This window comes from Lycorma delicatula, chromosome 8 (assembly GCF_047948215.1).
Source record: "Lycorma delicatula isolate Av1 chromosome 8, ASM4794821v1, whole genome shotgun sequence".
Lineage (NCBI taxonomy): Eukaryota > Metazoa > Arthropoda > Insecta > Hemiptera > Fulgoridae > Lycorma > Lycorma delicatula.
In genome coordinates this window covers 94273076-94297188 of record NC_134462.1, presented here as the reverse complement: position 1 = coordinate 94297188, position 24113 = coordinate 94273076, and the positions used below count along the sequence as shown (strand labels likewise).

Below are 24113 nucleotides of genomic sequence, written 5' to 3'. Positions count from 1 at the left end.
TGAAATGCATCTCTCTTATCTATCTACGTTCATTCATATTTCTTTTTTAACATTTGTTATTTTTTATTTAACTATTTATAATTAATGCCGTCTATATTTACGCGTCCACGGTTCATGATCTTGGTTGATTAGTAATTTTTACTAATTTCTTATTGGAGTTATGTTAATTTTGTCATTCCTGCTGTTGTCTGGCTGCTGCATTTATCATTTGTCCACAGTATGCGTGCATCGGAGAAAAATAAATTATTCTCTCTTAACTACAAGCATTCTATATATTGCTAGAGATGGCTGGGGTTTGTGTAACAGCTGATGGTAACATTGTGGTACCGATTAAAAGTCGAAAGCAGGTTTGGATAGATAACGTCAGCATATACATACACTATTTTCTCATATAACTATACCTCAATTATATTTTAAATATATTTGTTGACTTCAAATTTAATTACTGATAATTTTGTGTTTAGTTATTACCTTAAAAATAAAAAAATAATGTTTGTTAAAAGTTTATTTTGAACTTATTAATAGATAAGAAGATTTTAATAATAGATACTGTAATATCGGTTTTCACGTAAATTTCAACTGGCATATAGTTAATACTTTTTATTATTAAAACTTATAACTTTCTGAAAATTAATAAAAAGTATGTTTCTAATTTCAGAATACCTATTTCATTTTTGAACTTTTTTATTAATATATTCTTAACACATAATTTAATGGGAAAAATTATCATTGCAACAATATAAATTTAAAAAATGTACATGTTCTTGGTTTGTTTGATGAGCCAAGTACGAAGTATAAGCAAGTATCGGTTGTACGCTTACCTGCATTTGTACTTTTTTGTTATTTTTTTTTTTTTTTATTAATCCTAGCACAAACTGAAAAACATTTTCTATAAAAATTTAAATCCGTGTGAGATGAAATCTTGCCGAAATAATGACTTAGATCTGTTAAGATTTTTTTTTTAATTTTCACGTCTTTTATAGACATTTGGGTACTTACGTATTAACGCCACCGCAGCTACAGCTTTATTTAAAAATAAAGTAGTCAATCGGATTTTGGTGGAAAATGGGCCGATATAGAGTTTAACATAAATAAATAAATATTTATTTTATAAATATAATTTAACCAAACTTAACCCCCGCTCGCTTCGCTCGCTAACCTTATTAATAACCTTAATTGCAATAAATTGCAATTTGATTAATCAAATTGCAATAATTACTGAATCTATTAAATAAATACTCAAAAAATTACGGTGTTAATTAGTGAAGGTTAGCGAGCGAAGCGAGCGTAGGTTAAGTTTGGTTAAATTATATTTATAAAATAAATAAATATAAATAACCATTTATATTCTGTTTTGAATCTGTTTCCATTTTCCACCGAAATCCGATTGACTACTTTGTTTTTAAATAAAGCTGTAGCTGCTGTGGCGTTAATGCGTAAGTACCGACATTTGTTAGCAGCATTTCTCTCTTCAATAGGTAATGAATCTTTTTTTCTTGTATTTAATTTGAAATTATATTTTTTAATTTAAATAATATTTGGATTAGAATATCGTCCTTCGCATTTTAATTTTTTTTCTTTGTAAATAAATTTTTTATTCATATTTTGTTAGTTTTTTAATAGTTCGTATTAAATTAATATAAAATAAAATTTAAGGGTTTTCTTACAAATATTATACAACAAAAGGTACATGATAACATTTTATATTCTGATTATGATTAATAATTCGTTTCTAAACTTTAGATATTGAAGTATTCAATTTTGGATTAATTTACTTGTACATGTTTAAAATAGTACAGCCGATGATTAATAAATTGTTTTTTATCTTTATTTATTGAATCGATAACATATGTTGTTGATAAACTATTAAACTTAATCAACGAAGTAGCAATATTTAAGGAATGATGATATTTTAGTGACCTCAATTCGGAAGTCCGATATTCAACTTTAATAATTTTCTACTTCAGTAGCCGGGCAAAATCGATAACAGATATGGGAATTTTTTTTTATAACCTATCATTTCACAAAATAATTATAGAATGTTCGCAGATGTACCTTCTATGTAGAAAAATATTAAATTTCGCGTTAGTTCATTTATTCGTTGATAGCGTTTTATCAGGTTTATGAATTTTAATAAAACTTTCAAAGATTGTTCATTAAGCCTTCAGAGTTAGTTAGTATGTGTATTAGAAGAGGAAAATTTGGCATTCGGGACTGGGTTACATGTTGAAAAATGGCTACTTGATCTTCTGCAAGTATTTTTTAATATCTTTTTTCCATTCATTTTACAATCACGGAACATTCATTCATTTAAAAAGTTTTAAGGTTTTAAGGAAAATTTGGCATTCGGGACTGGGTTACATGTTGAAAAATGGCTACTTGATCTTCTGCAAGTATTTTTTAATATCTTTTTTCCATTCATTTTACAATCACGGAACATTCATTCATTTAAAAAGTTTTAAGGTTTTATGCGATTCAAGAGTAAATCTCATAAGAAGTTGTAAAATCTACTGTTCGACAGTCGGCTTGTTGAGACTTAGTCCGATCAATCCTGAAGCAGAGATGTAAATCTCAATAACCAAACTACATCGGCTAAGAATGTATTAAAATCCATATAAAAGAAGCTACACCTTTAATTGGATTTGACTCTAGATCCTGCAACTCGTACTACTCCCGTATACAGCTAATTAGTGATGAAAATACGCCCACTACTTAAACTGATGGTTTCTTTTTTTGTTGTAGAACTACCGGATGAGTAACTTTAAACCGAACCTCTACAGATTAAACACAGCTGCGACGTGTAACATTTTTTGAATCAAATGAAAACGTAATTTAAATTAAATCGTCTATTTACATTAGCAAAAATTTACCATATTTATAAAAAATGTATTAAAGTGAGCACCCTGGTAGCGGTGCGCATTTCTGCTCGTAAATTAAATTAAATTGTATATTTACGTTAGCAAAAATTACCACATTTTAAATTAACAATTATTAACCGGGCGATCGAGTTCGAGACCCAGCCAGACCGAGTTACTTTTTTACACTTTAAATATTTTTTTCTTTATTTAATTTTACCTCTCACCTGTGACATCACAACATAGCAGACGACTAGAATTTTATGGGGTGAGGGGGTGCGATTTAAAAAAAAAACATTTTTCAAATTATGTTTTTTTTTTAATTATTAACAATTGTGCCTAAGAAAAATATGACCGTAATTACGCGAAATCTCGAGATACTGAGGGTGACCTTGCTCTACAGCTTCACCTCCTTGACCTTTTAAGTTGAAAATTTAATGGCATTAATATATAAGTAGTCTTACAAGGTTTGGTAAAAATCGGTCAAGTAGTTCTGAAGATATAAGGTGATTTAGAGGCCAACGCCGAACACACGTACTTATGAACATTAGCAACCGGAAAATTTCCATCCGGTTTTTTTGGGTTCCTTAGGTGTCAAAACGTCAAGATCCGGTGAAAACCGCATATGCCCAAATTTGACCTATTACAATACTTTCCCTTCTACTTCTAGTATTTTTCTAATACTTTCCCTTCTATTCCTATAGCGCTATCTAGACGGAAAAGTAAACATTTACCATATTTTTGGGCAAAAGATATTCAAAGTGAACGTCCTCCGCAGCAGTGCACTTTTCTACTCTAGTTATCATATTCAGAGTCACCTGATGCAAAACGTTGTTGTCAGTGAAAATTGTTATCGATTTCTTGTTGAATATTCGCTTTCAGTTCAACGGTTGTGTGTTTTCGTGTGTGTATTTTATTCATAAAGTCTATCCTTCAAGTAACCCCGAAGGAAAAAATCGCAACTAGACATATCTGAGCGATACGGAGGCCACCGCCCTTTGCAGTCAGTCCATTATTTTTAAAAGCCGCATGTTTGCTTGGTGGTGAATTGTTTGATGTGTCACACGTTGCTCCGTCTTGTTGGAAGAAGCCGTACTGTTTTTCACGATCTGTTAACTGAGTGTAGAATTTTTCGAAGTTTTTACGGTACAGTTCAACATTGACGGTCCGGTCGATAAAATTTGGGCCCACGATACGATTATCAGAAACAATACATCACCGATTTTCTTTTCGTGCAGTAGACGCTCAAACAGCTAGTGATGATTTTCTGTTATCCGATTCCTGGTGTTGTGCGAATTAACATGCCTTTTTAAATCAAACCGTTGGCATAAAATAACAGCATCGAGTGTGTCTGTCCATCGTTAATGTTTTTGAGAAGCCAGGTCCAATAATTAAGACGTTTCGTTTCAACTTTCTGTAAAGTTTTTGCTCATTTGTTACACGATACGGTTTCAAATTTAAATCATGATGAATTTTATGATTGTTTATATCGCCACATAAGCTTGAAGCTGTGCGTGGGGTATAGAAATTTAACGTAAGAAAAATGCCGTGCCTGACCGGGATTCGAATCCAGGACCTTCGGATGAAAAATATTTTCTGTTTACAAGATAATTAAATTATTATAACCGTAATTTGATGAAATGATTAAAAAAAACGAATAAATCCTACACACAAACATAAGATTTAAACTCGCTCACCACTATGAGTGACTTATTGCATAAGAGCAGTGGCGGCTCGTGTATAAAAACTGGAAATGCAGCATCCCCTATTACCACTTGATATTATCGATAACATTTAATATAATGAGTCTTTTTTTCTTTAATTCTTTTTTTATACTTGTACAATATATAATCCTTAAGCTTAATGACAATAGCCATCCCCCAGTTTATGAAAAAATACAAAAATCGTTGTATGGAACTGTGCGTTTCACAGTTCTAGCGGTGTGGTGTTTGGGTGTTGTGGGCATGCGCACATAGAAAGCTGCACGCGAGGCTGCGAGGGAGAGAGAGCACTGTCGGTCCCGTATTGCTGACCCTGGTGTGCGTTCTGGTGGAAGGTATTTTTTTTTCACTCCGTGTGTGTATGGAACTTTCTTTGTTCGTTCCCTTTACTAGTTTAGTCGGTGGAAGGAATATGAAGGCGGTTTAGTTGTTTTTTCAGTAATGATCAGAAGATGTCGGAAAGCAAGGGCTCTTTTATCGCCAAATCTGTCCAAAAACACGCTGGAAGGGCGAAAGAGAAATTAATTTGTAAAATCTAATTATGTATTTGTTTTTGTGTACGTAGAAATTTCAATTAAGCACCATTGAACTATAGTGTTCTTAAGCGGATATTTTATTAAGGTATTATCTAATAATACTAAAAAATATTATTTGTACTGAATTTTAAGCACAATGTGCTTAACAATGGCCTTAAAAAGATTCAGAAAAAATTTTTCTGCAGCAGCACCCTCACTAGTTTTATCTGTGAGCCACCACTGCATAAGAGCGTATGAAAAATACACCAATACAAATTCAACTTCAACGTTACCTCAATTTGAGGTTATGTTGTCTATTGTAGACCTTAAATTGAACGTAACTGAAAAAATCAAGCTTTTGGAGCTTAAAAGAGTTTTTAAAAGGAATTCAGTACTAGGTAAAGTTAGGTCACCCAATGGGTTGGTCTTGTGGTGAACGCGTCTTCCCAAATTAACGGATTTGGAAGTCGAGAGTTTCAGAGTTGACGTCCTAGTAAAGGCAGTTAGTTACTTTTATACGGATTTGAATACTAGATCGTGGATACCGGTGTTCGTTGGTGGTTAGGTTTCAATTAACCACACACCTCAGGAATGGTCGAACTGAGACTGTATAAGACTACCATTCATTTACAGTCATACATATCATCGTCATTCATTCTCTGTAGTAATACCTGAACGTTAATTCCCGGACGCTAAACAGGAAAAAGAAAGAAAAAAAAGGTAAAATTAGGTGATTTACAGGTTAAAGATGGCAAAATGGAAAAATGGAAAATTTTTTATGGAAAAATGTTTCGGTTAAGACTTACGTATCTTTTTCCTAATTTGAATCCAAATTCGCGGTGAAAATATGTGTGTTCCATTAAAAAATGAACTTCCGGTCTAGTTAGCTCACTTCCGAAACCGTCGAAACCGAAAGTTAGCAATATGACTAAAAGGTAGAGCGCCCCCGAATTGGTGATCAAATTTTTTTGGCATTTTCCAGAAAAATCACTTCCTTCAATTTTAGGAGTGGACTGGTGGTCTAGGACACTCGGTATATATATGCACGAATATATAAATAACTTTTAGACCGATCGAAATAACTTATTTAGAGGGAAAAAATTGTTACCTGAACTTCTATATGTGGAAATGGTAATGGGGCTTATAATAAATGTAAAAAAATAAATGCGTGAGCATTGTGGTGGAGGGTTGAAAAGGCGTGAAAAATTCTAGTATTGTGATTTCCGGCGAAAGTGACGTCAAAAAAATTTGTGATTATTTAAGACACAGAAAGGTATACTTTTATCAAGTTTCGTCAAAATTATATTATTTTTGCGGAAATAAAAAATAACAAACGAAAAAACAAAGTTTTCGCATTTTTCTCGGAAATTTTGAGGTTATGTTAATTAGTGACCACTACAAAAGTTGTAGATTTTTGCATGATGTACAACTTTTGTATTGGAACATTTTTTTCAACCCCCAAATCACCCCTCCACCACCTCCGTTCACGCATTTAATTTTTTACGTTTATTATAAGCCCCTTTACTATTTCCACTTATAAAAGTCCAGGTAACAATTTTTTTTTCTCTAAGTATAATTTGGTGGGACTGTTTCTAGAAATTCAAACAATTCATAAACACACTTGACTGCTGTGCCAATTAATTTTGAACAATAATAAAACGGTTACCGAACACAGTAAAATTTTGGTATTAATTATTAAAGTTTTTTTTGTTAATGTGTTTGGTAATGTTTTATTATCACTACCATTCACATAAAATGTGATTTTAAGTAAATGGTATTTTCGTACCCCTCATAACGTAAATAAAATTTTTCTAAGAAAAACGGTAAAAAATACTTTCTGTCTTGTTCTTAAAAAAGATGTACTAACATTAAGGAGAACTTAAATATTCCATTAGCAACTATACTAACGTTCATGATTAATTTAATTGTACAATCTATTTTCATTTAGAATTAAATGCTAAACTTTTTATATTTTTATGGAGAGGATCTTAACAAATTTATTTGTTCTAAAAAGGGATATCATATGGACTATCTTGGACCTCATTGTTATATCCTTTGTAACATTCATGTGTAATATTACCCTGGTTTGGTTCGAATCTTTGTAACATGCAGTTTTTTTTTTACGTAAGTATTCTTACGGTAAAATTACCGTATTCTTTATGGGACATAATATTTTATGTTCCATAAAACCTTTATAATTAATTTTAGTTAAATTTTATTTTCATAAGAAAAAACAGATACTAATTTTTATTTTAGAAAATAGAAATGATAGTTTCAAGTTCAAGGTTTTCAAATCTATTTGTGTCATAATTTTAGAGAGAGGTTGTAGCCTCGTAATTTTAAATAGATTTGAAATGATCTAATAGTTAATACGTATATATTTATTTGTAATTTTTTATTTTTTTTAATTTGCTTCAGTTTATTACTATTTGAAATATAATGTATATATATTTATTGTTCACATACCATGACGATATTGCGTTCGTATTTAAATTTTTAAAAATAACTTGACTGTAGACAGTGGTACAGTGATGTAAATGTGTAGATATTATTTCGTAATAAGAGTGTTCCATTATTACGTGTAAAAGGTAAGGCCATTTGTTGTAATTACATTATTATTCAGTTTTTGTTTGTTTTTTTTTTAAATTTATTCTTTACTTTTATCTTGTAAATAGAGAATTTAAAAAAAATGTATTTTTCCGTTTTTTAATTAAGTTTGTTGTAAAATGACGATGTCCTTCTATGAAGTATGATTCATACTTGTTTTGTTTTAATTCAAAGATTTAAATTGATGTGTGTGTGAGTGTCGAGTTATTTTAATACTAGAATTTGGAGCTACTTGCAAGGTGACTGTATTTTTTAAATTTTATTTTATTATATATTTATTAATGAAAGAAAAGTTTGAATTGTTTATTATAGTTTCTTGTTCAGCTTTGCTACTTAAAATAACCTCGTATTTTATGTTCAAAATTTACTTATTTTAAGTAAGTACGATTGCTAATTTAAAGTTAAATATAAATTAATGAATTATTAACTTTTAATGCAGTTTCTTTTTCTATCGTAAACCGCTGTCGTAATTGTGTAATGTTTGTTACTGCTTCATATTTGTACAGTAATCGCTACTATTGCGTCTTTTAAAACGTATTTATTCGTATAGTTATATTTTTATTAGGCGTATCTACATAATCTTCGTGATACAGATGATAAAACGGCTTGTATTATTTAGTTAATTATTATTAGTAATATTTAATTACTATTTAATTATTTAATTATTATTAGTATTATTTAGTTTAGTGTCATTTAGTTAAAAGATACAGAATAGTACAATTTGATCAGTTACCATATCAGCATAATATTTCGTAAATGTATATCATCTTCAACGAGAAAGTAATAAATATACGGTATACATTATTATCCGAATGAAGCAAGTTCCTGTTTTAACTCAACCTTTTTTGTATATCATCTTCGTCTTGTGTGCAAAATGGGCTTGTTTACCTTTTCATTTAAATAGATTTGGCCATAAGGTTGCTTATTATTAGATGGAACGACGAGAGTTCTATTCAAATCCTTTCTTTTTCCTGTTTAGCTTTCGGTAATTACCTTTCAGATAATGCTTCAGAGGATGATATGTATGAGTGTAGTCTTGTACAGACCCAGTTCGCTCATTCCTGACATGTGTGGTTAATTGAAACCCAACCACCAAAGAACACCGGTATCCACGATCTAGTATTCAAATCTGTGTAAAAATAACTGACTTTCCTAGGACTTGAAACGTTGGAACTCTCGACTTCCAAATCAGCTGATTTGGGAATATGCGTTCATCACTAGACCAAGCCGGTGGGTTAAGGTTAAAATCCTAGTAAAGGCAGTTACTTTTGTTCGGATTTGAATAATTGATGGTGGATTCCGATATTCTTTGGTGGTTGAGTGTCAATTAACTACACATTTCAGCAAACATACGCAGTACGCGATTTAAATAATTGACTGCACCGAATAGTGCACGGCCAGCGATATAACTACGATAAGATAAGATAGGTTGAAATATAATTACTACTACGAAAGATAAGATAAACAATAGATATTTAATATTGTATATTACTACTTAATCCAGAAATAATTTACATAATGATACTAGTAATTCAGAAAATGAAAATTAAAGAAAATTAAATTAAAGAAGAAAATGAAAATTAACTTGCCCGCTTTTGAAATAAGACCCCCGCTAAATCCTTTTTAGGATTTTGAAAAAGTTTAAATATATATGAGTAAAATAATTAATTAAATTATAAAATTTAATTAATTAAATGAACAGTTGAGGACATACATTTACAACCCAAAGAAAATTCAGTATTAAAAAATCGAAATTCTAAATTGTTAGCGATAAAGGTAAAGTTTATTTTGGGTAACAACTTGACATTGTGATATAATAAACTACTGCATAAGAATATTATCTTTTCTTTACACCACTGATATGTAAATATTATAAATTGAAAAGTGGACTGATATTTTAAAATATGAATGCCCGACTATCCCTTTCAAAAAAAATATTTCATCAAAATTGCAACTTATAAGGTCTGAAGAAGCAGTGTCTTAGATCCTTCTATTTTATGATGTCAATTAGTTTTCCTGATTGAACTGTTCACTACAAGATCCTCTTCGTGAGAGTCTGTTGTTGTTAATTCGCTGTATTTGTCCGTAGAATGTAAGCCTGCGTTTTCTGATCGTATCTGTGAATATGTCCGTTCGTTCATTTAATCCCTGGTTGGCCTCTTCATCCATCTCTATGCACTGCTCCAAAACGTTTTCTAAGTATTTTCCGTTTAGTAGAATTAATTATAACTTTTTATAATAAATACTGTTATAACTGTTTTTAACTGAAGGAAAGAGACAGTTAAAACATATTGCTAACCACATTACGCTTTTGTTCATTATAGCCAAGAATTGAAACTCTTTTATAGACTTGACCTAACCTAATTAATTCCTCTTCGTAGAATAATTATTTATAATTATGTTACAGGTTCTCTCCATTCACAACTATCCCTTTCATAAATCAATTATGAAATATAAAAATCGTTTCAGAAAAAAACTGTACCTTATTTTATTTTCAATAAATTTTTAACATTGTTCGTTTTAATTTTTATTTTACTTTTAACACTTTAAAGTTAATTTTTCACACTATGTAACTAAAATGAAATAATAATGAAAAAATTTAGTTTGTTGCCAACTGGGTTGTTGATCTGGCAAAACGCCACAGTTTCATCTCATGACATATCGTTACCATCACTGATTGCTACATAATGTTCGTGACGACGGTCTGTTGCACTATTAGATACATAAGTATTATGTTAAATTAGTTATATGCATTGTACTTTAATTATCTTTGATTTTATCATGTTGTAGTTAGTGTTACTATCTTGATAAATTTAATAAAAATAACGTAATTTTATGTTTCATATTTATTATTTCTATATTACTACGTAAGCAAAATTTTTATACTATGATATGAGCAAAATTATTTTGTTTATTGTTATTATTATTATTAGCAAACATTTTATTGATTGCCCAAATAACTTCCGGTCATTCTTTTAGTGTTATAGGCGTTGTCAATATTTTTCCACCCTCCTCACTCTACCTGTGTGTGTGTGTGTGTGTGTGTGTGTTTCATTCAATTGAACACACCGGAAATTAATACCGAATCAATTTTATTTAGTTTTTTTTTTCTAAAACTAGGTTCCTCTGTTGAGTGGATTTGAATGCTTATTGTTTGAATGTAATCTAATGCTGAATATTTTATTTTTGCATTGTGTTATATTGTAAGTCTCAGAATGAAACTTTCTCTAATTTTATATTTAAATATATTTTTAGGTCTACTATTAGTTACAAAACATATAAATTTAGTGTTATTAGTGGAATTGTATTAAAAAAGATTTTACTTTATTTATTGAATAATATTATTTTAGTGTCATTAGGAAAAGAAGTAAATTATTTTCGTTAAACATTTTTTATATAGTATGTTGGATTTGTGCCTAGAATTAGCACTTACCTTATCATGCGGGAGGTAGACATTTCAAGGACATGCGAATTATATTTTGCGTCATGAAAGAAAAACAATTTAGATTTGAATATTGATATTTTATGAAGCAATTAACTTAAAAATGTTAAATTTCATCCCAAATTAAAACTTGATATTTTCTGCTTTATTGTTGTGAGTTTCAGTGTATTTGAAGAAAGCATTTCGGAATTACGGAAATTACACGTGTACCGCTTTTTTTTTTTTGCCTATTTCGCGGATAGTAGGATTTCAACGTATTAAGATATAAATTAAGAAATTATATAGAATACTAATTTCAGGTTCGTTTAAAAAGTTTTTCCTGTTGTTAAAATATAGATATATTTCAGATGGTCGGTTTTGACAGCTAATTTTTAAAAAACATATATTTTTCTTAGTAAAGATAGGTTTTTTTTGGTAACCTATTTACACACATTTTATTTAAATTTTAAGTCTAGATGGCCATTTTGATTAATAATCATCACAATAGACACCACGGAAAAAGTTAATATAATATAAATTTATAAAAAAGTAAATGAAGTAAAACGAAGGCATAATAATAATAGATAATGTCCCTTTGCAACTAATCAGTACTTAGAAAAAATTAAATGCATATAAATAAAAATGTAAATGTTCGTTTCTTCAAAATCTTAAATCTCCGAAAGATCTTCAGCGACTGCTATGAAATTTTGACACAACGTTGCATTCGAATACGCGCGTGTTTTTATATACTTAAGATGTCACACCTGTGACAGGTAAAAATATGCTTTTTTTTTAAAAACAGCGCTATCTGTTGGACGTAAAAGCAACCCACGTTATACTAAATATTTTACGATTCCATTTCAGTGTTTCCGAAAAAGGGAGAAAGGGAAAAATCGAAAAAGGTAAAAGGTAAAAGGGAAGAATATAAAAAGCCAAGAAGGGGAAAATGGAAAAAGGGGAAAGGGGTGAAGAGGAAGGGGAAAGGGAAATAAGAAAATGAGAAAGGGGGTATGAAAGGGAAAAGGGGGAAAGGGAATATGGTAAAAATGAAAATTGGGAAAAGAGTAAAAGGAAAAAGTGAAAGGTTAAATTTTGTGAATTCCGTAATGTTCATTTTGTTAATATTTTATGAAACTTTCAATTGTGTTCATTTGGTCTATATATATATATACTCAAAATAGCAATAGCGAAGCATTGCCGGGTCTGCTAGTAAATAAAAAAAATTTTGTTTTACGAAAGCGTGCAAAAAACCAAAACATAACATTATGATGGTTCTAATTTAATTTAATTTAGCGCAATCCATCCGAGAAAAAACACTTCTTTTTACTTAAACATAAAAATGAGGTAAAAATAACTTGTAATACAAAAATTAGAAAATTGTGAAAAAATTATAGATAAATAAACATTTTTAGAAAGTACGCGTTACCGCTATATTAAAATTTCATCAAGTAAAAGAGAAAAAAATATTTCTTACCTCAATGTATTTCTTCAATACCCGATAAGCTGCTGTCTGTTGAACCATTGTATCATTTCCCAAATTTATCACATTATTTTCACACAAACTGTCCGCTTACCGTGCTTTTTTTCTTTAATTATATGTTGAATGCAATTTTTCCAAGAATTTGCATCTACTCTATTGACACCTTTTATCAATACATTTTTTACGTCATTTAACTTAAATATTGTGTTATTACTCGCAATGTAGCCTTTGACTTGTCCCCATATCAATACTATCGGGTTAAAAATACAGTGGTATGGGGGAAGACGCAACATGACACAATTATTTAATTTTGCTATTTCATCGATTTTTAATAAATATGTTTTTGTTTAACTGAATTTATTAATCTTATAAGTTCTACTTTTAACACTTCTTCGGTGTATGCGATTTTATTCGATTCTAACAATTCGGTAATTTTCGATTTTCGGGTCGAACCGTTTGGATTTTTTCAGTTTTCAGGCAATGGTACGGCGCATTATCTATTACTATGACTATTATTATTATCCTTTACTAGGATGTGAACGTTGGAACTCCCGACTTCCAAATCAACTGATTTCCGAAGACGCGTTCACCACTAGACCAACCCGGTGGGTCTCCTGTAAATATCCTGCATTAACCAAGTTTCTTCCGTTTTTAGTTTACCCACGAAAAAATTACTTAAAAATTCATATATATCCATTATTGTTGTTTATATTTATTTATAAATTTCAATATTTCCTTTGAGGTGATTGTTTAATAATCGAATAGCCAGGATTAGATTGTAAGTAAAAATACGTAAAACGATTTTTGAAGTGTAATCTTTTTGTCCAAATTTTTTTTTTAATATTTGATAACACTATTTAATGAAGTATTATCTATTCACGAAGCGAAGAATGTTGTACAAACCTTGTACTTGTTGGTACAACTATTTCACTATCTTGCTGTTTGAGGAGACATTAAAAGACGCTAAGATTTCCAACAGTTTTAATGAAAGTATTTCTTTCTTTACGTCACTTTTCTGTATCCTGTTGTTTTAAATAATTTTTTAGTTCTGTGAAATCAGGTCATTTATTTATTTTTTTTGTTTAATTTTTCATAATTCCTATAAACTTTCTCGAAAAATTTGAAATTCATAACAAAATACAAAAAATGACAAGTTTTAATACGGTTTTTATTGAAAAGTTTTCAAAGCTAAGCATTTTCTTTTATGACATTTATTAATTCCTACACGCTATCTCCTCCTCAACACTATCTACCATTCTGTAGTCTGGTTCTAATTTATAACCCGTTTTTGGTTGGCAGTCCAGTGTTGTAACAGACTACAAGTACACTTTCTACAACTATTAAAGGATGCAACTGTGTTTGGGTTCCGAATTAGCGAAACTGCATTAGATATATGGAGACCTTTAAAACCAATCCAATCATTCAATAAAATAATTTTTTAAATTCTAAAGATTTCTGTTAAAATTAGAAATAGTCAAGTTAGATTTTATGTTGAAAAAAAGACGTAATATAAAAAATAAAAATCTCTTGTACACTCTATAAAATTATTTTATGGTACTTTTTCGTTTTACACACCCCACTTTTTTTCTCATAAAAATTACTTAATACAGTATGTTTTAGAATAATTGATAAATAAAAGCAAAGAAAATATAATAACATGTTGTTAGTTATTTTAAACAAATTAGCATATTTTACATAACATATTAGTCAAGGTTAGCGAGCGTAGGTTAATGTCAAGTGAAGCAATAACGGATTGAGAAAATGTACCTGAGAGAGGTGTGTGTGCTGATCTTTTATTAAAAAACCCCAAAAAGATGGTCCAGGAATGACGGTAGAAATAAACGAGTCCTCATTTTCAAAAAGAAAGTACAATAGAGCCAGAATTTTTACAAATCTGGAAAGTATTAGCAGAAAAATATAAATGTAATCCAAGTATATTTCATTTTAAATCAACAAATTTTCAAAAATTTTATTGCATCACTATTTTTGATTTTGATGGTAATTGTTATATGATAACTACCCACCTTCTAGTGGCCAAAAAACATTTTTTTATATTGTTAAAAGATTTCTTTCTTGAGTAATAGACTATTTTCTAACTTGCAAACAGGTAAAAACAGCCATTTTCGTCGGTTTTTCCATTAGCTGTAGGATTCTTATTTTACATCATACAGAGATCAAAAAGAGATTTTTGCAAAGAGTAAAGATAGAATTTCATCTTAGTATTTTCAAAATTAATTTTTTACATAACCAACCTTGTAATGTTTACTGAAGTTACGTTTACAAATTGTTGATTTTCAAATTTTGGGCCCAAAATAAATAATGAAGGGCTTAGAGAACAGGCCTATTTTTTACCTTTTAACTTTTAGGTACTAGTAGTACTTAAAAAAAAAAATTGGACTGTCACCGAGTGTCCATTAAAAAAAGGCCGCCAAATCGTTTGATTTTGAAAATGTCTCATTTTTGGGGTCCAAAAACCACATTTGAAACAGGTGGAAAAATTCTGAAATGTTTACAGCTGTAAGTAACTTTTATTTATTTTAAAATCATATAAAATTTATTTTGTTACTCAAAGGGGTTGACGAGTAATGAAGCCATCAAAACCGCTAAAAACATCGTTCCTTCTAATCGTGAACAATGTATCGAAAAAATTCACAGCATGTATTTTTTTCAGATAATAATGTAGGCCTACTTTTTTTTTTTTTTTTGTCTTCAGTCATTTGACTGGTTTGATGCAGCTCTCCAAGATTCCCTATCTAGTGCTAGTCGTTTTTTTAATTTTCTGGTGACCCCTTCCTTAGTAGTCCCCACCCGGAGATCCGAACGGGGGACTATTTTACCTCCGGAATATTTTAACAAGGAAGGCGCCTCCATTATTGTTATGTGAAAATGCAGAGAGCCACATTTTCTTGGAAAAAAAGCAGCTGTAGTTTTCCATTGCTTTCAGCTGCGCAGTACTCAGAGGACTGAGTGATGTTGATACGGCCGTTTAAGTCGTCCTGACTCACGCCCCTAACAACTACTGAAAGAGCTGCTGCCTTCTTTCAGGAATCATTCCTTAGTCTGGCTCTCAACAGATACCTCTCCGATATGGTTGCACCTTCGGTCCAGCTACTCTGTATCCCTGAGCACTCAAGCCCCCTCACCAACGGCAAGGTCTCATGATTCATAGAGGAGGGTAGGCCTACTATACAGAATATTTTGATATGTCTATAATGAGGTAGCTTATATGTTAGATAGTTTATTACGTAAAGCGTGACATATACACACAAACTTATGTTTAAACACGAAAGTGAATAGACATGAATATTTGCATAATCCTGAATGTAGACATTGTACAAGGCTCAGTTACTGTTTTGATTTTAATGTGATATGTTGTATTGTTAATATTGTGATTAGGTAATGTAGACTTGTTTATAAAGTAATTTTATGAACAGTGAACATCTGATACTTTTATTTTTAATTTTATTAATTAGATAAATTTTTATTTCAGCTGTAGAGAAACTGGGATAAGACAAAGCGAGGTGCAGTTGGTAGTTTTATAGTTTATACCAACTGTATTGTTATTGTAAGAACTCTTGTATTTTATAAAAACAGATTATGGAGTGTTCAGTTGGCATTCACACTGATACAGTGTCACAAATTGACTTACAATAGAACTTCAGTATTGCACGATATTTTAGAGTTTACTGAACAGCAAATAACATTGATATCTTTAAGAAGTGGATGAACTGAAACAAAAAATATCTGTACTTTTCATAAGGCCGAATATTTAGATACTCTGACCCATCTAGCTGTTACACTAAACCGGTTAAGAAATCTCTTCGAAAAATATCTTTGTCGCTTTCACCAAGCAATCCAAATTTAAAATTAATTCCAGGCAGAGCACTCTGTACAAAATATTTAAACAAAATACAAAAACCACAAAATGATTCAGAAAGCGAACCGGAATGTCAAGATATATTTGAGTCTCAATGTGTTATAGTCGAGTCGGTGAATAAAGATTGCTCAGCACTTGGCATTTCCCCCGTGAAGGCTCAAAAATTATCGAGCTGCGCAAAGGAACCAATTTTAAAAAATAAAGTTACAAAAATAGCCAAATCCCAGTAACCATTAAAACCAGTAAATTAAACGATTCCTTTGATTTAAAAATTTCTACAGAAGAAACCAGTTTATTACCACAAAATTATGCTGATTTACGTAGCTAATATGAAGAATTAATCACTAAATTAAGGGATAAAATTAATATTTTAAGTTTATTACCAAGCAGCTGGAGCATTAAAAAAATTCAAAATTAGTTTAGTGTTAGTCAGTATTTAGTCCCTCAGTGGTTTTCTGTTGACCATTGTGAACTAACTACTCAAATTCTTTCATTTCAAGAATACTTGTGTAATCTTACTGAAAATTTAAGAAATCTAAAAAAGCATAAGAAGAAAGAAGCCTGAAGAAAAGTTGTCAGATGAATCGGTGGAATTTAGAGAAGCTTGAGGAAGAGGAGGTAAAGAAGATTTTTGAGGAGGACATCGCAAGAGGTCTGAGTAAAAAAGATATGGTAGAAAATGTAGAAGAAGAATGGGAGAATGTTAAAAAGGAAATTCTTAAATCAGCTGAAGCAAACTTAGGCGGAATAAAGAGAACTGGTAGAAAACCTTGGGTTTCAGACGATATATTGCAGCTGATGGATGAACGTAGAAAATATAAGAATGCTAATGATGAAGAAAGTAAAAGGAACTATCGGCAATTAAGAAATGCTATAAATAGGAAATGCAAACTGGCGAAAGAAGAGTGGATTAAAGAAAAGTGTTCAGAAGTGGAAAGAGAAATGAACATTGGTAAAATTGACGGAGCATACAGGAAAGTTAAGGAAAATTTTGGGGTACATAAATTAAAATCTAATAATGTGTTAAACAAAGATGGTACACCAATATATAATACGAAAGGTAAAGTCGATAGATGGGTGGAATATATTGAAGAGTTATACGGAGGAAATGAATTAGAAAATGGTGTTATAGAGGAAGAAGAGGAAGTTGAGGAGGATGAAATGGGAGAAACAATACTGAGATCTGAATTTAAGAGAGCATTAAAAGATTTAAATGGCAGAAAGGCTCCTGGAATAGACGGAATACCTGTAGAATTACTGCGCAGTGCAGGTGAGGAAGCGATTGATAGATTATACAAACTGGTGTGTAATATTTATGAAAAAGGGGAATTTCCGTCAGACTTCAAAAAAAGTGTTATAGTTATGATACCAAAGAAAGCAGGGGCAGATAAATGTGAAGAATACAGAACAATTAGTTTAACTAGTCATGCATCAAAAATCTTAACTAGAATTTTATACAGAAGAATTGAGAGGAGAGTGGAAGAAGTGTTAGGAGAAGACCAATTTGGTTTCAGGAAAAGTATAGGGACAAGGGAAGCAATTTTAGGCCTCAGATTAATAGTAGAAGGAAGATTAAAGAAAAACAAACCAACATACTTGGCGTTTATAGACCTAGAAAAGGCTTTCGATAACGTAGATTGGAATAAAATGTTCAGCATTTTAAAAAAATTAGGGTTCAAATACAGAGATAGAAGAACAATTGCTAACATGTACAGGAACCAAACAGCAACAATAACAATTGAAGAACATAAGAAAGAAGCCCTAATAAGAAAGGGAGTCCGACAAGGATGTTCCCTATCTCCGTTACTTTTTAATCTTTACATGGAACTAGCAGTTAATGATATTAAAGAACAATTTAGATTCGGAGTAACAGTACAAGGTGAAAAGATAAAGATGCTACGATTTGCTGATGATATAGTAATTCTAGCCGAGAGTAAAAAGGATTTAGAAGAAACAATGAACGGCATAGATGAAGTCCTACGCAAGAACTATCGCATGAAAATAAACAAGAACAAAACAAAAGTAATGAAATGTAGTAGAAATAACAAAGATGGACCACTGAATGTGAAAATAGGAGGAGAAAAGATTATGGAGGTAGAAGAATTTTGTTATTTGGGAAGTAAAATTACTAAAGATGGACGAAGCAGGAGCGATATAAAATGCCGAATAGCACAAGCTAAACGAGCCTTCAGTAAGAAATATAATTTGTTTACATCAAAAATGAATTTAAATGTCAGGAAAAGATTTTTGAAAGTGTATGTTTGGAGTGTCGCTTTATATGGAAGTGAAACTTGGACAATCGGAGTATCTGAGAAGAAAAGATTAGAAGCTTTTGAAATGTGGTGCTATAGGAGAATGTTAAAAATCAGATGGGTGGATAAAGTGACAAATGAAGAGGTATTGCGGCAAATAGATGAAGAAAGAAGCATTTGGAAGAATATAGTTAAAAGAAGAGACAGACTTATAGGCCACATACTAAGGCATCCTGGAATAGTCGCTTTAATATTGGAAGGACAGGTAGAAGGGAAAAATTGTGTAGGCAGGCCACGTTTGGAGTATGTAAAACAAATTGTTGGGGATGTAGGATGTAGAGGGTATACTGAAATGAAACGACTAGCACTAGATAGGGAATCTTGGAGAGCTGCATCAAACCAGTCAAATGACTGAAGACAAAAAAAAAAAAAAAAAAAAAAAAAAAGCATAATTTTGTTGCAAAGAAACAAGCTAATTTCCTCAATGTAAAAGGAAAAGTTGTTGGAGGGTGAATGTATTGTAATGGGATACTTATCTCAAAATCTTCCTTTAGTGATACAGGATGAAGTCCGGTCATAGCACTGGTCAAAAACTTATGCCACAGTACATCCATTTCTCATATATTTTAATAAAGAAGGAAAGTTACAAAGCCAAAGCTACTGTGTGATTAGTGAGTACTTGATTCACAGTACTACATCGTTCTGCTTCCAAAAGCAAATTATAAATAAAGTAAAAACACTGTTACCACAAGTTACACAATTTTTTTATATTTTTCTGATGGCTCCTCAGCTCAGTATAGAAACAAAAAAAAATTTCATAAATTTGTGCTACCATCAAGAAGATTTTGAAATCGCAGCTGAATGGCATTTTTTTGCCTCACCATGGTAAAGGACCAACCGTGTGATGGTATTGGTGGACCTGTAAAAAGGACTGTGACTAAAGCAAGTCTTCAAAGGATAGTCAGCAATCAAATTATTAGACCTTCTGAAACGTACAATTATTGCAAAGACAATATTAAAAATATAACTTTTATTTTCTGCTCTAATAAAGATGTTCAAGAGACTAAGAATACCTCAGTTCTCGTTATCAGGTAATTAAAACAGTCCCAGAAACAAGAACCTTTCACAGTTATGTTCTAACCAGTCAGAAATGTATTCTGAAAGTCTGGGTGACCTGTGGATCAGAAACATTTACGTTAGTATTGGTACACAAGGACATTAGTGTTTCTGATTGCTTTATAGGTTTACCAAAGCCAAAATGTAAAAATTATATCTTCTGCGTATACGATGGCAAGTGGTGGTTAGGCGAAGTCATTGAAGTCAAAGTACATGAAAATGAAGAGGAATATCGAATACACGTTTTCCATCTACAGACAGGGTCCTGGTACTCCATTCAAGAAATCATTGAGGGATAATCAAACATGGGTTCAACTGGAAAATATTATAAAGATTCTCACACTTTCAGAGCTTTTTTATCAACTACTGGAAGAGGACACAATATTACACCAAAGATGAATGAGGACTACTATCAGTTCTACTCAATAAAAAAAATGGCAGGAGCGCTAAGTTATGTTAAGTTTGTTATCAAAAAGTGCAAGATTTATTCATAACTTCCATTAGCAGGAGTAAAATAAGGTAAAAGTTAATTGAACAACTTGTTAATATATTTGTTAATATTAAATTGTTTATCATTTTGTAATTGACTATTATTAATTATAAACTTATTCATTCTAGTGGGTTTAGTTTTAATTTTTATAATCTGAAAAAAATGCATAACATCAGTATTTTTAGATACGTTGTTTACGGTTAGAAGGAACGGTGTTTTTAGCGGTTTTGTTGGATTCATTACTCGTCAACCCCTTTGAGTTGAGTAAATAAAAAGTACTTACTGCTGTAAATGTTTCAGATTTTTTCCATCTGTCCCACATGTGGTTTTTTGGCCCCAAAAAGGAGACATTTTTAAAATCTTACGATTTGGCGGCCATTTTTTCTAATGAAGGACACTCGGTGACAGTCCAATTTTTTTTTAAGTACTACTAGTACCTAAGAGTTAAACGGTAAAAAATAGACCTGTTACCCAAAGCCCTTCATTATTTATTTTGGGTCCAAAATTTGAAAATCAACAATTTGTAAACGTAACTTCAGGAAACATTACAAGATTTGGTTATGTAACAAAATGAATTTTGAGTACACTAAGATGAAGTTCCATCTTTACTCTTTTCAAAAAGCTCATTTTGATCTCTGTATGATGTAAACTAAGCTCATAAAAAAAGTGACGAAAATGGCTGTTTTTATTTGTTGGCGAGTTAGAAAATAGGCTACTATTCAAGAAAAAATCTTTTAAAAATGTAAAAAAATATTTTTTGGCCACTAGAGGTTGGGTAGTTATATACGAAATATCAAAATCAAAAATAATGATGCACTTATTTTTTGTTGAATTAAAATGGAAACCCCTCCAACCAAACTTAACCTACGTTCGCTTCGCTCGCTAACTTTGCCTAATTTACAGTAATGTCTTGATTATTTAAATAATAAATTCAGTAGGTTAAGTTTTGTTAATTATATTTATAATTTTAAGCAGTAATGCTTGTAATCGATTTTTTAATGTGTAAAATATATTAATATGGAGTATGTTTAAAGTGACCGGTATAAAACAGCATGTTAGTGTGTTTTCTCTAATGACTTATTGGGTTATTTTTATTGAGTTATAGGGTTACTACAGTATTTCTATGTTTTATTCACCAATTATTATAAAACATGCTGAATTAAGTAATTTTTTTTCGAAAAAAAATTCGAAAAAAGTTGGGGGAGGCGTAAAACGAAAAAATACCTATTTTATAAATCTTTTATTTATAGCTTTAAATAATATTTAAATAAATATTTCCTTAATGGGGTTGTTTATAATTAATGGCATGTCCAGTATTGTCTCCTTTTATTGATCGTGGAAAACATCTGTTGTAGTGCAAGTTTAATAAAATGAAGCGTTGTTCTCAAAATTATTGGGAAACGTAATAAAATCACTGATTTAAAAGTGTAAAAGGGAAAAGAAATGGTGTACAGACTGGATCTTTCTTATCTTTAATAAACTGGATGGAATGTTATTGCAATAATTCTTTGTATTAACAAACTTTAATAACTTTACGTTAACGATCTGATTATAAACCATATTATACGATTATAATTTAAATATATTTATCGCAAGGCCAAGATCTTGGTAGTAGCGTAATTAAAATATCTTGGGTTATGTTTGTAAAAGTTGTAATAATTCAATAAATAATTTTTTTTAAAACATAGTTGGCGGATTATATGTAGCTCTTTCTCACTCATCTGTCTCTCTTTCTCATACACATTTTCCAAAAGTAAGAAATAATGTGTGCATCACACAATCTTCTATACTGATGCAAGCAACAATTACGTGTGCGACCAATTAGGCAACATAATGCTCAGTTGGGTGGGGGCTTGTTATGATTATAGCCAATGGCCTACGAGGAAACTAGGTTCTCTTCCTCCAACATCTAGCTTTCAACTGTGAAATTACGGGAGGACGCAGTCAAGGCCGTAACAATTAAATGAAAAGTAGGAATAGTTTACTCTTCCGATTTTTGAAGAGAGTGAATACACGAGCCATGCAAATTTTCAGTTAGCGTTTATTTTAGTCATAACAAGTCATTACCTATAGAAGAGCGCAACAGACGAATACTCGACGGGGTGCAGAGGCGTATTGCTCAAGACCATCTCGGCGTACACCTCTGTATCAACGGAGGCCGTAATGGTTGTGGCGGGAATTTCGCCTCTGCAACAGCTAACCAAACAACGTACTCTAGGATATAACGGCGAATCAAGAGAAGAAGCACAGGCTGTTTTAATGCGCGATTGGCAACGGAGAAGAGATGTGTCCCATCGGCTGATACCCCGAATCAAGGTGTGGGTCGGGAGGAAGTTTGGTGAGACCAACTTCTGGCTCGCACAGTTCTTGACAGGGCATGGGGTGTTTAGGAGCTACCTGTGCGGCCGGAGGAGGGCTCCGATCACAAGGCTGTCAAACTGTCGCGCACACAGTTGTTAATTGTAATAGTATAGAACAGTGGTCCCAAACTGTGCGCCGCGGCCTCTTCACAGGAGCGCCGCGAAATATTGTAAAAGTTTCATAATTAATTGAACCGAGACATTTATAATTATTAATGTTAATAAAGTAAAAAAAAAATTAATGAAGATACACTATATATTTTTATTTCTCACTTACGAGTAGTCATACTTTTACTTAGGGTAGGGCACCATGGAAAAATTTTAATTGAAAAAGGGCGCCGCGACTCGGAAAAGTTTGGGAACCACTGGTATAGAAGCTTGTATGAGACGCAAATACTGTTGCGACTTTTTCAGTGTGTGTTTGAGAAAGAAAGAAAGGAGGGGAGAGAAAGGTAAATGAAAAAGAGCCGTATGAATTTTAGGATATTTTGAGATTATATATATATATATATTTTTTTTTTTTAATTTATTGAAATATACATTGTTATGAATAATAATTAAAAAAATATTTATTTGTGTTCTGGTTAGAAAAATATTTTAATCCTACAGCGATAAATTTAAAAAGTATTGCCTTTAGTAAATATCTGAGAACAATATTTTTAACATTTTTTTATTAAGATTACTTTTTATTTAAAAATTATCTCGATAAGATTGATTAAAATTTTTTTTAAATACCCAACGAACAAAATGTTAAGTTATTACGATTAGGATTTTTTTTTGCGCGTTTGACATGAGGCGAGGAGGAAATTACAAATAAGCGATAATGAATGTTTTAATTTGTTTAATGTGTTAGAAACCGTGGGAAACAGGCTAAAGCGGGTAATTAATAAAATATAATTTACCCATTATATTATTATAGTTATAAGAGTAAAACCAGTGGACTATTATTAGAATCATTGATCAATCAAGGCTATACATACATTACTAGTTAGCAAGATTTCTCTGCATAATAGTTAAAATTTATGTACCTTACCTTCTCACAGATTAAATGAACAACTTGTATAATTTTTGTATAGTTTCTTTATCATTATTAAAAATATATGAATGTTAAAAATGTGCTACATTTTTAGTTTATAAATTAATCTGTAACTTGTATCTAAAGATTTCACAAGTAACTTTGTAAATTCATATATTTTTTTTTTTACAAAAAACGTTTTACTGTAATGTGAATTATTTAACTATTTTCCAACCAGCTTCGGTGATCTATTACAATAAGTTTATTTGATAAATTCTTTCGTCCGTTAGGACTTCACGAATTTCTTTTTCAAGATGGTATTCCATAATAGTTAGTAACAGACGTCGCAAAGCATGAGGTTGTAAGAGAATGCATTTACTATCTTACCAAGAATTTTGCATTCA

The 24113-nt window shown here is 31.1% G+C and overlaps 1 protein-coding gene across 2 annotated transcripts in view; it reads left to right on the top strand.

Annotated features, from left to right (window-relative positions):
* The window catches only part of ssp6 (PDZ domain-containing short spindle 6), a 390763-nt gene that overhangs the window by 292 nt on the left and 366358 nt on the right, over positions 1-24113 (top strand). The gene's annotated exons all lie outside the window — the stretch shown is intronic.